General features: G+C 44.7%; 1 pseudogene; it reads left to right on the top strand.

Annotated features, from left to right (window-relative positions):
- Positions 1-8,594: 8,594 nt before the first annotated feature.
- On the top strand, positions 8,595-11,878 carry LOC127793604 (28S ribosomal RNA; annotated as a pseudogene).
- The last annotated feature ends 2,351 nt before the right edge of the window (positions 11,879-14,229 follow it).

Here is a 14,229-nt window from a genome sequence, read left to right on the forward strand (position 1 = left end):
GAAAAAGAAGCCAATGTGATGGCTGCCATGGCCGATGCGAGGCGGAGTAGAGGCGGACCAGCGAGGGCACGGATGAGCTCGAGAGAGAGCCTTGCCGAGTGTATGTGAGCTTGTGCAAGAGAGAGTGTGTGAGAGAAAAGCTAAATGGCAACCGGCCATGGCAGTCGCTGCCATGGCCAACGCTTGAAGCAGCGGTCGTGGCCGAGGCAGGGGCAGCCATGGCGTGCTCAGCGGCAGGTGGTGCTGCCAGGAGGAAGAGGACGGCCGGTAATGGAAGCAGCAACAGCTCGAGGGAGGCCAATGGCAGTCGACGCTGCTACCAGACGTCGCCCATGGTGGCTGGAAGCGACCGAGCAACAAGAGCTGCTGTGCGCGGCGGTGCTATGTGCAGGTCGGAGGCGCACGCGGGGGGAGCCGTGGCTACTCGTTGCGGGAGGCGGCGTTGTCGGCCGGCGAAGCAAGGCAGCAGCTGGAGGAGGCTGCCATGCGTGAGGAAGAAGAAGGGAGACGCGCGCAGAGGAGAGGCGCGGAGAAGAAGAAGTACAGGGGAGAAGAATGGGAAAAAGAAAATAAAAAGAAAAAGAAAAATAAAACAAAATAGAAAATGAGAAAATATGGAAAAATCCCGAAAAATTCCAGAAAGATTGGGGAAAGTTCTGGAAATTAATTTGGGGCTCGAGGAGCGTGCTGGAGGCCGAGAATGGGATTTGGGCGCGAGATTTGAAGCCCAGGAAGCAATGCCGGGTGAGCGTTTTCCCGATGTCTGCTCCAGAATTAATTGAGGTAAATTAATTTAATTATTTCATTATGTGAGATAATGAATTGTGTAGTATTGGTTGGATTAAACCCTGTGTTGGGGTTATTTGAAATCTTGTTGATGGATGATTTTGTCGATGTGCGGCATACTTGAGGGCATTGGTTAAATGCCGGATGTTAATGGAGTTGGGGTTTTGTGTGTGGTTGCATCTAGGTTCGACTGGAGGGACGGTGATCCTAGAAGAACTTGAGATACAGGCTGGAGTTCGTGCCGAGGCAGAGTTGAAGCTTCGAGCCAGGTAAGGGACGGCCCCACGTGGAGGTGGCCTTGCAAGTTGGTAAATATGTTTGATAATGTTTTTATGTTGCATTGGCATGTAGTGGTTATATCTTGTGTGATGCAAGCTCTAGTGGACCTATGGCCATAAGGAGGACTAGTGGTGGGGGTTGATAGGTTGATGCCTCAAACCTTGGTAGGTTGTGAGGATGTGTGAGCCTAGCCTCATTTGCATGCATTGGCATACATAAACATGTTATATTCATATTTACATGCATTGCACCCTTACTGAGTCTTTATGACTCATGAGGTTTTACCTCATGTGTAGATGATGCAAGTCCGGATGCAAGCAGGGATGGCGCCGGGAGGCCGTTGTGGCAACTAGCTGAGTTGCCCGAGTTATGTATTTTTAATATTGCTTGTATGTAGCCAGGGGGCGTGGTGTATGTATACCCTTGTGAGTAAATGTCTGTGTTTGAGCTTAAATGTATTTAATTGTGTAATCATCATAGTGTGATAGATGATTGTGAGATTGCTTGTTGAATGTGGCATAGTCGGTAAAGCCAAGATTCGGACCGAGTCAAGATCAGCAAGGTATGTTCTCATAAATCCCCAATACTCAGCGAAGTGTTTGTATGCTAGCGTTGTGCCTGGGTCACCTCTGGCTTGCTATGGGGTGAGCTGAAGAGAGGTGAAGCTCACTCGGGTTTCGGGTCTTGATCCGCTGGATTTTTCTTATTTGAGTTGGGACCGATTCCTGAGTGGAGCGAAGGGAAGGACGAAGCCTAGTTCCCACCTAGGGCGTTTCCTGTTGAAACATAGTCCAACCCTTCAGTTGAGGTTGTCGGGTGAGTAATCCGGTCGATTATTTACCGGTGGCGCCCGTAAGTGGGAGCGGGTCGTTACAATATATCACATTATGCCACCTTCCTAGCCACGTTGGCCTTCATCCCAGGCCACCAATAGATTTCTCGAAGATCTCGATACATTTTCGTGGCTCCTGGGTGCACGGTATACTTAGCTCTGTGGGCTTCATCCAAAATTTTCTGCCTCAACTCCCGAAGGTTTGGCACGTACACTCTACCCCCAAACCTAAGAATGCCATTTCGCATCTCAAAATCTGAACTCTTGGGCTAGCCTTGCTCATCTACCCATAGACGTATACGCCGGTCACTCCCACTAGCCTCCCGTATTTCGGTCTCCAGATCTAGTCGAACCACCAGCCAGCTACTAGGATAGAAGATCCCTTCGGTACTACACTCACCGTCATCAGGCTAAAAGCCTTAATCAACAGCCATTCCTAGGCCATCAACCCGGCCATAACAGTAGGCACAGTCCTACTCAAAGCATCAGCTACCACATTGGCACGCCCCAGGTGATACAAGATGGTGTAGTCATAGTCCTTCAGGAACTCCATCCATCGTTTCTACCTCATGTTCAACTCTTTCTGCGAGAACACATACCTTAGACTTTTGTGGTTTGTGAATACATCGAACGTCTCTCCGTATAGGTAGTGCCTCCATAGCTTCAGAGCATATACCACCACTGCCAGCTCTAAGTCGTGCGTTGGGTAGTTCACTTCGTGTCTCTTCAACTGGCGTGATCCATATGCGATCACCCGACCATGCTGCATCAATACACAGCCCAAACCAACCTTCGAGGCATCGGTGTATACAACATATCCACCGGGCCCACTAGGCATTGCCAACACAGGTGCAGAGGTCAGTCTGTCCTTGAGCTCTTGAAAGCTTTCCTCGCACATTGCAGTCCATTCGAACTTTACCTCATTCCGTATAAGCTTCGTCATAGGTGCAGCTATTTTCGAAAACCCTTCCATAAATCTTCGATAGTAGCCTGCCAATCCCAAAAAGCTTCGTACTTCGGTCACGCACATTGGTTGCTTCCATCCTCGAATAGCCTCAATCTTAGCTGGATCCACTGAGATTCCTTCGGCTGAGATCACATGCCCAAGAAATGCCACTTGGGATAGCCAAAACTCGCACTTCGAGAACTTGGCATACAATTGGTGTTTCTTGAGGGTTCCCAGCACTATCCTCAAGTGCTCTTCGTGGTCACTCTCATTCGAAGAATACACCAATATATCATCTATGAAGACGATCACAAACGGATCTAGATAGGGCTTGAATACTCTATTCATAAGATCCATAAACGCTGTTGGAGCCTTAGTTAATCCGAATGGCATTACAAAATACTCAAAATGGCCATACCTCGACCGAAATGCCATTTTTGGAACATCATCAGGTTTAATTCTCAGCTGATAATATCCGGATCTCAAATCAATCTTTGAGAACACCTTCGCACCTTGCAGTTGATCAAACAACTCGTCTATCCTAGGGAGCGGATACTTGTTCTTTACAGTGGCCTTATTTAGCTAACGGTAGTCAATGCACATCCTTAGACTCCCGTCTTTCTTCTTTACAAATAGCACTGGTGCGCCCCACGGTGATGTGCTTGGCCTAATGAACCCCTTATCAGTCAACTCCTGTAGCTGACTCTTCAATTCTTTCATCTCCGCCGGAGCCATTCGGTATGGCAGAATTGATATCGGTTGGGTTCCTGGCACTAACTCAATTGAGAACTCGATTTCCCGAGGTGGAGTTAGTCCCGGTAATTCTTCCGGAAACACGTCCTCATATTCTCGTACAGCTCGCACCTCATTGAGCTTCGGTACCTCTCTTTCTTCTAATTGAGCATAAGCTATGAATCCATGAGCTCCTCAGCTCAGCAACTTCCCTGCCTTTATTGTTGAAATCATCTTTCCAATCTCGGGGTTGCCTTGCCCTTGAAATTTGACCCACCCTCCCTCGGGTTTTCTTATGGTCATTATCTTCCTACAACAGTCTATATTGGCATCGTACTTGGACAAGAAATCCATCCCTAAGATTACGTCGAAGTCATATACTTCTAACAGAATCAGATCAGCCTGGAACCGAACATTACTCAGGCTAATTTCGCATCCCCTCACCATTTCTGAGGACTTCATACTTTTACCCATAGGTGTCGAAATCACCGTAAGACACCTCATAGACTCGGTTTCTACTCTCAAACTCCCAACCAAAGCATGCGATATAAAAGAATGAGTAGACCCTGGATCTATCAATGCATGCACAGGAGTATCCAAAATGAAAAGAGTACCTTGGATAGTTGCAGGATTCGCCTCTACATCCTTCTTGGTCAAATTATAGACTCGCCCCTGTCTGTTTCATTTTCCTTCTTCAATCTTTAACGGTTGCTCTTTCTTCTTTGGGCAATTCCTCGAGATGTGCCCGTACTGGTTGCAATTGTAGCAGATCACGCTCACTGGTGTTGCTGTTATGGCTTTACCTTCTTGGACCATTCATTTCGAGCAATTTCTGGAAGTATGCCTGGGCTGTCCACAAGTGTAACAGATAATGCTTTGGCCATCGTACCTCTTGCCCGGGTGCCTCTTCTTGCATTTAAAGCATGCCTTGCCCTTTTTCATGATCTTCCCATCCCGAGGTCCCATAGTCGAGTGGGATTTCTCTGATTATCCTCCATTTTGAACAGTTGTGGCCTTTAGTTCTGCCACCCTCGTCATATTCTCCTCGGCCGTCATAGCTTTGAAAACTATATCCGCGTAAGACTCCACGTGGACCAAGCTCATCAATTGTTGAAATTCGATTTGCAAGCCTTGTAAGATTTTTCATCCCTTCTCCACATCATCCATCCCATACAGCAGCATATACTTGATTAACCGCAAAAATTCAGCCTCGTATTGGGCCACAGACATATTTGGCCCTTGGCATAAGTTCATAAACTCTCGACCTTTAGCCAACTTCCAGTAAGTGGGAAAGAATTTCCCGTTGAACAGCTCCTTAAACCGTTCCCACGACATCTGGGGTGCCTCCCCCAATTCTACATCTGTTGCTGACCCCTGAGATCCTGTCCGGTTAGGTATCGCTCGCTGCATAGACCTCCACCATTGGGCAGCTTCCACTTCCAGCATATAGGTCGCACACTCGACCTTGTCCTCATTCAGGATTCTCAATCTTTGTAGGATCTTTTTAGTCTGGTCCAACCAGTATTCACTAATTGCGGGGTCATCTGTCGATTTTCCTTGAAACACTGGCGGGTTTTGTCGTAGATACCTCTCCAAGGAATCTACTCTTCTTTGCTCGGGCTGCAACTCAAAAATTCGCCCAGCCATGCCTTTTAGGATTATCTCGATCCTATCAATTCGGCCTTCACTGAGGTCAGCTCGTGCATCTCTTTGACCTCCCACACCACCTCCTAGGTGCGGGTTGGTGTTGCTTTCTTCGCCATTGCCTCTTTCGCGCCTGTTCCTTCTTGTATTCACCATCTGGCAAGAAGACAGGGCGATCTATTAAATCATCACGACATGGTTCAATTCAAATTGAATAAGCAACAAGAGTATGCTACTAAATATTTCACAAATCCTAACCTAATTCCCAAAACTTACGGTGGCTTTACTCATCTAGCCACATGCGAACTTTTTCTTAGGTCCGCTCTGATACCAACTGTAACACCCCAATTTTCTTGAGCATGTTATAACTTAGGATTTCGGGAATATAAAAATTTTTCATACCACAATCGCTGCCATACATGACACAAATTCCCAAAAAACCCTAATTTTCACCTTCTCAGCTTAACAAACCCAATATTAAATAGCTAAGACAGGTGTTAAAATTTCAAATGCGGAAGCTAGATCGAACCTGATATGGTTCACAACCATAACGCTTTATTTATCATAAAATTGTTCAAGACGTCTACAAAATGTATTACATCATCTCTCGCAAATGATAATTGAACATCTTAAACATATCCAAATTTACATAGGTTCGCACATAAGCATATAACAGCAGTAAATTAAACTTATTCTTCAGCTACCTCATTTCCCTTAGAGCCGCTCGTTGAACCTGGAACGTTTGAATATTCCAGGGACATAGTCCAATTAGAAGATGAATCTTCTAGTGAGAAACTCCAAAAACAGTTTATATCGATGCATGATCAGGTATAAAATGTATGAGAAGACAACGAGAACTACTCCGAAATGCCTTGTGAACATGTTAGTCTCCTCCAACGAGAGCTTTCTCAATAGCGCACGCATAGCGCCTCTCGGGAGGTCCCTAACCATGTCACTTTGGCCCGACTTCATAGCACTCATGCAAGCACCACATCCGTTGTTCCTTAGGCTCACGGTCTTCCCCACGAGAGCTTTCTCGATGGCGCACGCATAACGCCTCTCGGGGGATATCCGAATTTTTCCCTTGGCCAACAACAAATAGGTACAACAGTATGGCCACACAAATTTTTATAAATGCAATAGTTAAAAAGCCAATAGCATATATTTTTCAGAAAAATACAGTTCATATATGCAGCATGATTTCACGTAAGAGAATATCAAGAGTTTACGTATAAGAACTTCACGAAACACGTCTCATACAATAGAAGTCTCTCATAAGATAATAAAAAATAGGATTTGGAGTATAGGAGTCTCACTTTGTTGGTTTATCTCTTCGACGGTATAATTTCACAGCAAACGACCTAGGTTTCCGCAGAAAACATGCGTTTCGATAAACCTAACCTCGAATATTTTTATATAGGATTGAAGGGTATTAAAGTAGGGGTATAACTGGAAAATTTGAAGGAAAATAAGCCCTTCACCCGCCTTGGGAAGTCGGGACATGCGCCCTCACGCGCAGCCATTTTTCGACGCGTGTAACTCACACACAGGCACCAGATTCCGGACAACAACGCCTCGTTTTCGTATTTCAGCCATATCTCCCTCATTTTAACTCCAATTTGACCCCCGTTTGAACCTACGCGACCCTCTCTTCCCCTTCTTCAGGATTATCAAAAACAATCGGACTTACCTTGCTTTTTTTCTGACTTATTTTGATGAATTCCGGTGAAGACCCGCAACTTCGACGAGGCTCGTTCTCCCCGGCTTCTCCTTCGATTCCTTCCCGCCTTCTTGCCGAACTTCCTACTCTCTCTCTAGAGCAAGCTCTTCCTCTTAGAGTGCTTCAACTCTCAAGCTTTCTTGGAATGATTTGAGAACAACCCATGGTGCCTTTTATAGATTTCTCCAACCAATCACATTATGCCACTTGTCAAAATCTTAGCCATGGACTCCAAAGACTCAAAGCCATAATTGAGTGGCTTTTGAAATCCAAAACTATAATGAATTGATCTTTTGAAATCCAAGCTAAAACCCCAAACTTCTTTCAAATAACACTTTGGCCCTTATTTCAAGTCCTCAACTTTAATATTTTACCACATAAACTCTTAATTTTATCCTTATTTCATTTGGATAATTTTCTAATTATAATTACACCCTCACACATCAAATTTATCAAGATACTTAAAATCTAAAAATTAATAACTTAAAAATTACTCAATATATACTATTTTTCGGAAGCCCCTTACCATCATTCGGTCTTTTTAGGCCACAACTTAGCTTAACCGAAAACCATCTCTGATTTGATTTCTTTCAGCGTCATAAATCTCGCCTCGAGATGCTCGTAAAAAATATACCTTTAACCTTATGTATCTAAGCTCTAGGGTACTCTCTGTGACTGATTCGGTCACTTGTTGCCATTTTAAGCATATTTTTTGGTATTTTAAACTCACTTAAAATACGTGGCAATCTCACGAAAATATGGGATATTATAGAAATGATCGACATCTTTAAGTAACTACCGACTGATTAGCACGAGTTGTCGACTAGTTCTCAACCTGTCGACCAACTGTTACTTTTGATCCAATCGACAACCTTTAAGGCCTGTCCACCATTTTTGGCCTTTTGTTCAAGTTTCCAAAATTTGCATTTAGGCTCGCCATTAACTCTTAATGACCTTTTCATCATCTCATGATGAAACCAATCCCTCGTTAACTCTTAACGACATGCCTATCAACTCTTGACAATTGCTTCTTATTAATTTAATCTTTTGAACTCGATCTATTAACTCTTAACAATGACATCATTAACTCTTAATGACAATTTTAACTTTAATCGCTTAGTCAAACACCATAGCTTGATATGCGTGTGATCTTTCAAGTTCATAATTAAGTAGTAATTATGACACATCAAACCCTTTGACGTCGACCAAACATTTTTTCCTATAACGAGGATCTCTCCATCTCCTCGATGTACCCGAAAGACCTTGAGTGACAACTAGCATTATGTCATAGTGTTCCTACCAGTAATGAAGTCTAACTTCTTTGAGAACTTATTTGGGCTTATGATTCTCATGTACAATAATCCCTCCATCGACTAACATCCCGATCGAGTTAGAGTCATGGATTAATCAAACTCACTAACTCTATAGCTATGCCAAGATCAGTTTAGTGAGATCAAGATGACACATCAAAACTCTTTTTGACATTAAAAACACTTTCCAATCAAGGGTACCCTGGCAAGGGGTTTCTTCAATCAAAACCACTATAATCGCATAGGATGTTTACCTCATGCCAAAGGTCATCTCATTAGCAATCATTTGCCTCCATACGCCACTGTTCAGGGACCACACAATGTATCTCCCACCTGGTAATCAGATGATTCTTAGTAATGAGAAATCCCTGCCACCAATATATCAATAAGCTGAGGAGGACAAATTAACCAGGATTCCCTTAGTAACGACGAGTGAACCGCTAAGAGCCCAGCTTGAGAATTAGCGGCCCCGTCGTCCGAGTAGTAGTCTGGAGAAGCGTCCTCAACGGCGAATCGGGCCCAAGTTCCCTGGAAGGGGGCGCCGGAGAGGGTGAGAGCCCCGTCATTCTCGGACCCTGTCACACCACGAGGCGCTATCGGCGAGTCGAGTTGTTTGGGAATGCAACCCTAATCCGGCGGTAAATTCCTTCCAAGGCTAAACATGGGCGAGAGACTAATAGCAAACAAGTACCGTGAGGGAAAGATGAAAAGAACTTTGAAAAAAGAGTCAAAGAGTGCTTGAAATTGTTGGGAGAAAAATGGATGGGGGCCGATGATGCGCCCCAATCAGATGTGGAATGGCTTCGCTGGTCCACTAATCGACTCAAGGCGTGGACCGATGCGGGTTGGGGCGGAGGCCAAAGCCTAAGCTATTGACAAGCCCGCGGACACGCCTTTGCCCTGACCATGGCTGGCATCTGCGCCCACCCAACACCGACCAACAGGCTCCCTATTCGGCCCGTCTTGAAACATGGACCAAGGAGTCTGACATGTGTGCCAGTCAACGGGTGAGTAAACCCGCGAGGCGCAAGGAAGCTAATTGGCAGGATGCTCCCCGAGCGAGGGACTGCACCGCTAACTAACCTTGATCTTATGAGAAGGGTTTGAGTGCAAGCATATCTGTCGGGACCTGAAAGATGGTGAACTATGCTTGAGCGGGGGAAGCCATAGGAAACTCTAGTAGAGGCCCACAGCGATACTAATGAGCAAATCATTCGTATGACTTGGGTATAGGGGCGAAAGACTAATCGAACCGTCTAGTAACTGGTTCCCTCCTAAGTTTCCCTCAGGATAGTTGGAGCTTGGCGCGAGTTCTATTGGGTAAATCCAATGATTAAAAGCAACGGGGGCGCAACGCCCTTGACTTATTCTCAAACTTTAAATAGGTAAGACGGCGTGGCTACTTCGCTGAGCTACACCAATGAATCGTGAGCTCCAAGTGGCCCATTTTTTGTAAGTAAAACTGGTAATGCGGGATGAACCGGAAGCCGGGTTATGGTGCCCAACTGCGCATTAACCTAGAACCCACAAAGGGTGTTGGTTGATTAAGACGGCAGGATGATGGTCATGGAAGTCAAAATCCGCTAAGGAGTGTGTAACAACTCACTTGTCAAATCAACTAACCCAAAAAATGGATGGCGCTGAAACGCGCGACCTATACCCAGTCGTCGGGGCAAGGGCCAAGCCGCAATGAGTAGGAGGGAGCAATGAGAACTTTTAAGGCCGAAGACAGGAAAAGTTCCATGTGAACAACACTTGCACATGGGTTAGTCAATCCTAAGAGTCGAGGAAAGCCTAATAGAGAGGGCTTCGCTCGTAAGCATCGAAAGGGAATTGGCTTAAAATTCCTGAACTAAGACGTGGCGGCGGACGACGATGTTAGGGAGTCTGGAGACGTCGGCATGGGCCTCAAGAAGAGTTATCTTTTCTGTTTAACAACCTGCCCACCCTAGAAATGGCTCAGCTAGAGGTAGGGTCCAACAGATGGAAGAACACCACATATCGCATGGTGTCCGGTGCGCCCCCGGCGGCCCTTGAAAATCCAGAGGACCGAGTGCCTCCCACTCCCGATCATACTCATAACCGCATCAGGTCTCCAAGGTTAATAGCCTCTGGTTGATGGAACAATGTAGGCAAGAGAAGTCGATAAAATGGATCCGTAACTTTGAGAAAAGGTTTGGCTCTGAGGACTGGGCACGAAGGTCCCAGTCCTGAACCAATCGGCTGTCGGTGGACTGCTCGAGCTGCTCTTGCAGCGAGAGCGGGTTGCTGCATGTTGGCCGGTGGACAGACTGGGAACAGCTCCTCTCGGGGCCTTCCTCGGGTGTCGAATAGTCGACTCAGAATTAGTACAGACATGGGGAATCCGATTATTTAACTAAAACAAAGCATTGCGATGGTCCCTGCGGATGCTAATGCAATGTGATTTCTACGCAGTGCTCTGAATGTCAAAGTGAAGAAATTCAACTAAGCCCGGGTAAACGACAGGAGTAACTATGACTCTCTTAAGGTAGCTAAATGGCTCGTCATCTAATTAGTGGCGCGCATGAATGGATTAACGAGATTCCCACTGTCCCTGTCTACTATCTGGCGAAACCACAGCCAAGGGAAAGGACTTAGCAGAATCAACGGGGAAAGAAGACCCTATTGAGCTTAACCCTAGTCCGACTTTGTGAAATGACTTGAGAGGTGTAGGATGAGTGGGAGCCGAAAATGGCAAGAGTGAAATACCACTACTTTTAACGTTATTTTACTTATTCTGTGAATCAAAAGCGGGGCACTGCCCCTCCTTTTAGACCCAAGGCTCGCCCCCGGCGGGCCGATCCGGGCAGAAGACATTGTCAAGTGAGAAGTTTAGATGGGGTAGCACATCTGTTAAAAGATAACGTAGGTGTCCTAAGATGAGCTCAATAAGAACAAAAATCTCTTGTGGAACAGAAGGGTAAAATCTCGTTTGATTCTGATTTTCAGTACGAATATGAACCATGAAAGCATGGCTTAACGATCATTTAGACCTTCAGGATTTGAAGCTAGATGTGTCAAAAAAGTTACCACAGGAATAACTGGCTTATGGCAGCCAAGACTTCATAACAATGTTGTTTTTTATCCTTTGATGTCGGCTCTTCCTATCATTGTGAAGCAGAATTCACCAAGCGTTGGATAGGTCACCCACCAATAGGGAACGTGAACTAGGTTTAGACCGTCGTGAGACATGTTAGTTTTACCCTACTAATGATAGCGCCGTGATAGTAATTCAACCTAGTACGAGAGGAACCTTTGATTCACATAATTGGTCATCACGTTTAGTTGAAAATCCAGTGGTGCAAAGTTACCGTGTGTCGGATTATGTCTGAACGCCTCTAAGTCAGAATCCGGGCCAAAAGCGAGGCATGCCGCCGCCACCCATTTGCCGACCCGCAATAGGGGCCCTCTGGCCCCCAAAGGCACGTGTCGTCGGTGCAGCCCCCACGGCAGACCAGTCGCATAAGCCACCGTGCAATACAATTCCCACCGAGCGGCAAGTAGAATCCTTTACAGATCACTTAAACACGCAACGGGGTATTGTAAGTGGCATAGTGGCCTTGTTGCCACGATCCACTGAGATTCAGACCTTTGTCACTTCGATTCGTCCCTCCCGCCCTTGACCCCTTTCCCTTTCCTTCCCTCGGCCCCCGAGGTTCCTCCTTCCTCCACGAGGAAGAATGACCCACCACGAGTTAGACTTAGCCATTTTTCCCTCTCTCGCACTGCACTGTCACCGTAGTCTCAGAGTTAAGACTTGGGACTTAGACTTGGACTTACCCAACTAAGCAAGGCAAGCCAACCCAAGCTAAGCCCCTACGCCGACCGGGGGGCATTCAAGTTGGCCCAAGCAACCGAAAGCCCACGTGGGGACTTAGACGAAGCTATGGCTAACCAAGGCAGCCCCAAGCCCCTATGCAGACTTACACAAAATTAGCCAACCAAGCAAGCCCCAAGTTCCCCACGGGGACTGGGCAGATAGTGGACCCTGGCAAGCCCCAACATGCAACCTGGGGTGCCAAGGCGCGTGTAGGGGGAGCAGGCAGGACCAGGTAAGGGCGTAAGCGCGACAGACGGGCACGGCCGGGCGCACGCTAGGTTTAATGGAGCAAGCTTGCAAGCGCACGGGGGCCCTCTGTTGGCCTACTGTGTGCCCCCCCCCCCCCCCCTCCACCCACCAACATCATAGGCCTTTGGGCATCATTTCCTAAAAATGACCATGTTTTGCAAAATGAGGTTCTTGTGCTTGTTTTTCAAAAAACATTTGTGACTCCGGATAACTTTTCGGATGGAAGAAGATGAATTTTCGAACTTCCAAACTATATGTTATTCATGCAAGTATGTCAAGATGTCACAAATGACTTATAGCCACCATCGCACAAGCAAAATTCTCACATTTTTCGTATTCGCATTTTATGTGGAGGAGTTTGCATGCACCCAGTTAATTTTTCAACATTCATATTCACTTGTTCAACTCCCAGTTCATATTTCAACACTTGTTGAACTCAAAAACCATTTTTACTAATTTTTGAGAATTTTAAATTTTTTTAACCAATTATTTTATATTTTTTCAATTTCTTATTAATTATTTCCATCCATAAAATTAAGTAAATCTGATCCCAAAAATTTTTGGGAGACATCTACTAATATTTCAAGTCATTCCACATAATTTTCTGTATTTTTTTGTAATTTTTGTGATTTTATAATAATTATTTTCAATAATAAATTAAACAAATATTTCCCATTCTCAATTTTTTTTTTAAATTTCTTCCTAGTGTTTCTTGAGTTATTTCTTTCCTTTGTGCAAACAATCACTAAAAAATAATATGTATATATATTTTTAAACCCTAATTACAACTCAAAATTCCTAATGTTTCCTCCTGTCACTCAAATGATTGCTCAAAATGCTATTATAAGGGGGGTAGGTAGTCAGCAACATCGGGCGCTAAGGCATGCAAGTAAGCAACACCCATGCAGTTCATGTGCATGTTACATGGCCACGTATGGCACAACAAGCATACTAGCATGCCTAGGTACGCCGACAACTGTGGTGGTTGGCCCCTCCCTTGCCACCCCAGCCCCCTACTGCCTCTGGCCGCCGCCAGCCACTGGCCTTCGTTGACCCCCTGGCCAAGTGCCTGATCATAAATTTAAAGGGCTCTTTCGTGCTAAGCAATTGCTTTGTGCGTTGCCATGGGCTGTGTGTTGCTGGAGGTGGTGGGTGTCTCTCAGAACGATTGATACCACGATGCTCGATGGTGGTGCGACACCATGGGGCAACAAACTAACAGGTTCGGTCCCGTAGTGGCATGCTAGGCCAACGATGTCACCACATGATTAGTGGTCAATTTTGTAAAAATTTTGTTATAATTTCACCTTTGTTTTGATCTTAAAATGGTTTAAATTGAATATTATTATGCATTTTGTGATTTCGTGCATGTTTAAAAATATTAATATAAAAAAATATATATAATATATAAAATAAAAAAATAATAAATATAATATATATAATATTATAATATTATAGAGCCCAAGCCCAAAACAAGGAAGGCCCAAACCCAACACAAGAAAGGCCCAAACCCAAAACAAAGAACAAGTTGTGGAAGCTTCTTAATTATTATGTTTATCTTTGTATTTTTTTAAAATTAGATATTTTCTTTATCTTTTATTATTAAATTAAATATTTGTTTATCATTTTTATTATTAAATTATATAATTGAGTGGTCTCCATTGCATCTTTTAGCATGTAAATAGAGCACTTTGGGTGCATTTGTAACCATTCAATTTTTCCTATAATGAAAGTATAGTTGTGTTCTTAGGATTTCTCTCTCAAATTTTTCACTTTAATTTTTATACAATTTCGTTCTTAGAATTTCTCTCTCAAATCTTCAACTTTTGTTTCCATATAGTTGTATTATGTTATTCATATTGTCTTTTTATTATATACCGCCTATATGGT

This window comes from Diospyros lotus, chromosome 1 (genome assembly GCF_014633365.1).
Source record: "Diospyros lotus cultivar Yz01 chromosome 1, ASM1463336v1, whole genome shotgun sequence".
NCBI lineage: Eukaryota > Viridiplantae > Streptophyta > Magnoliopsida > Ericales > Ebenaceae > Diospyros > Diospyros lotus.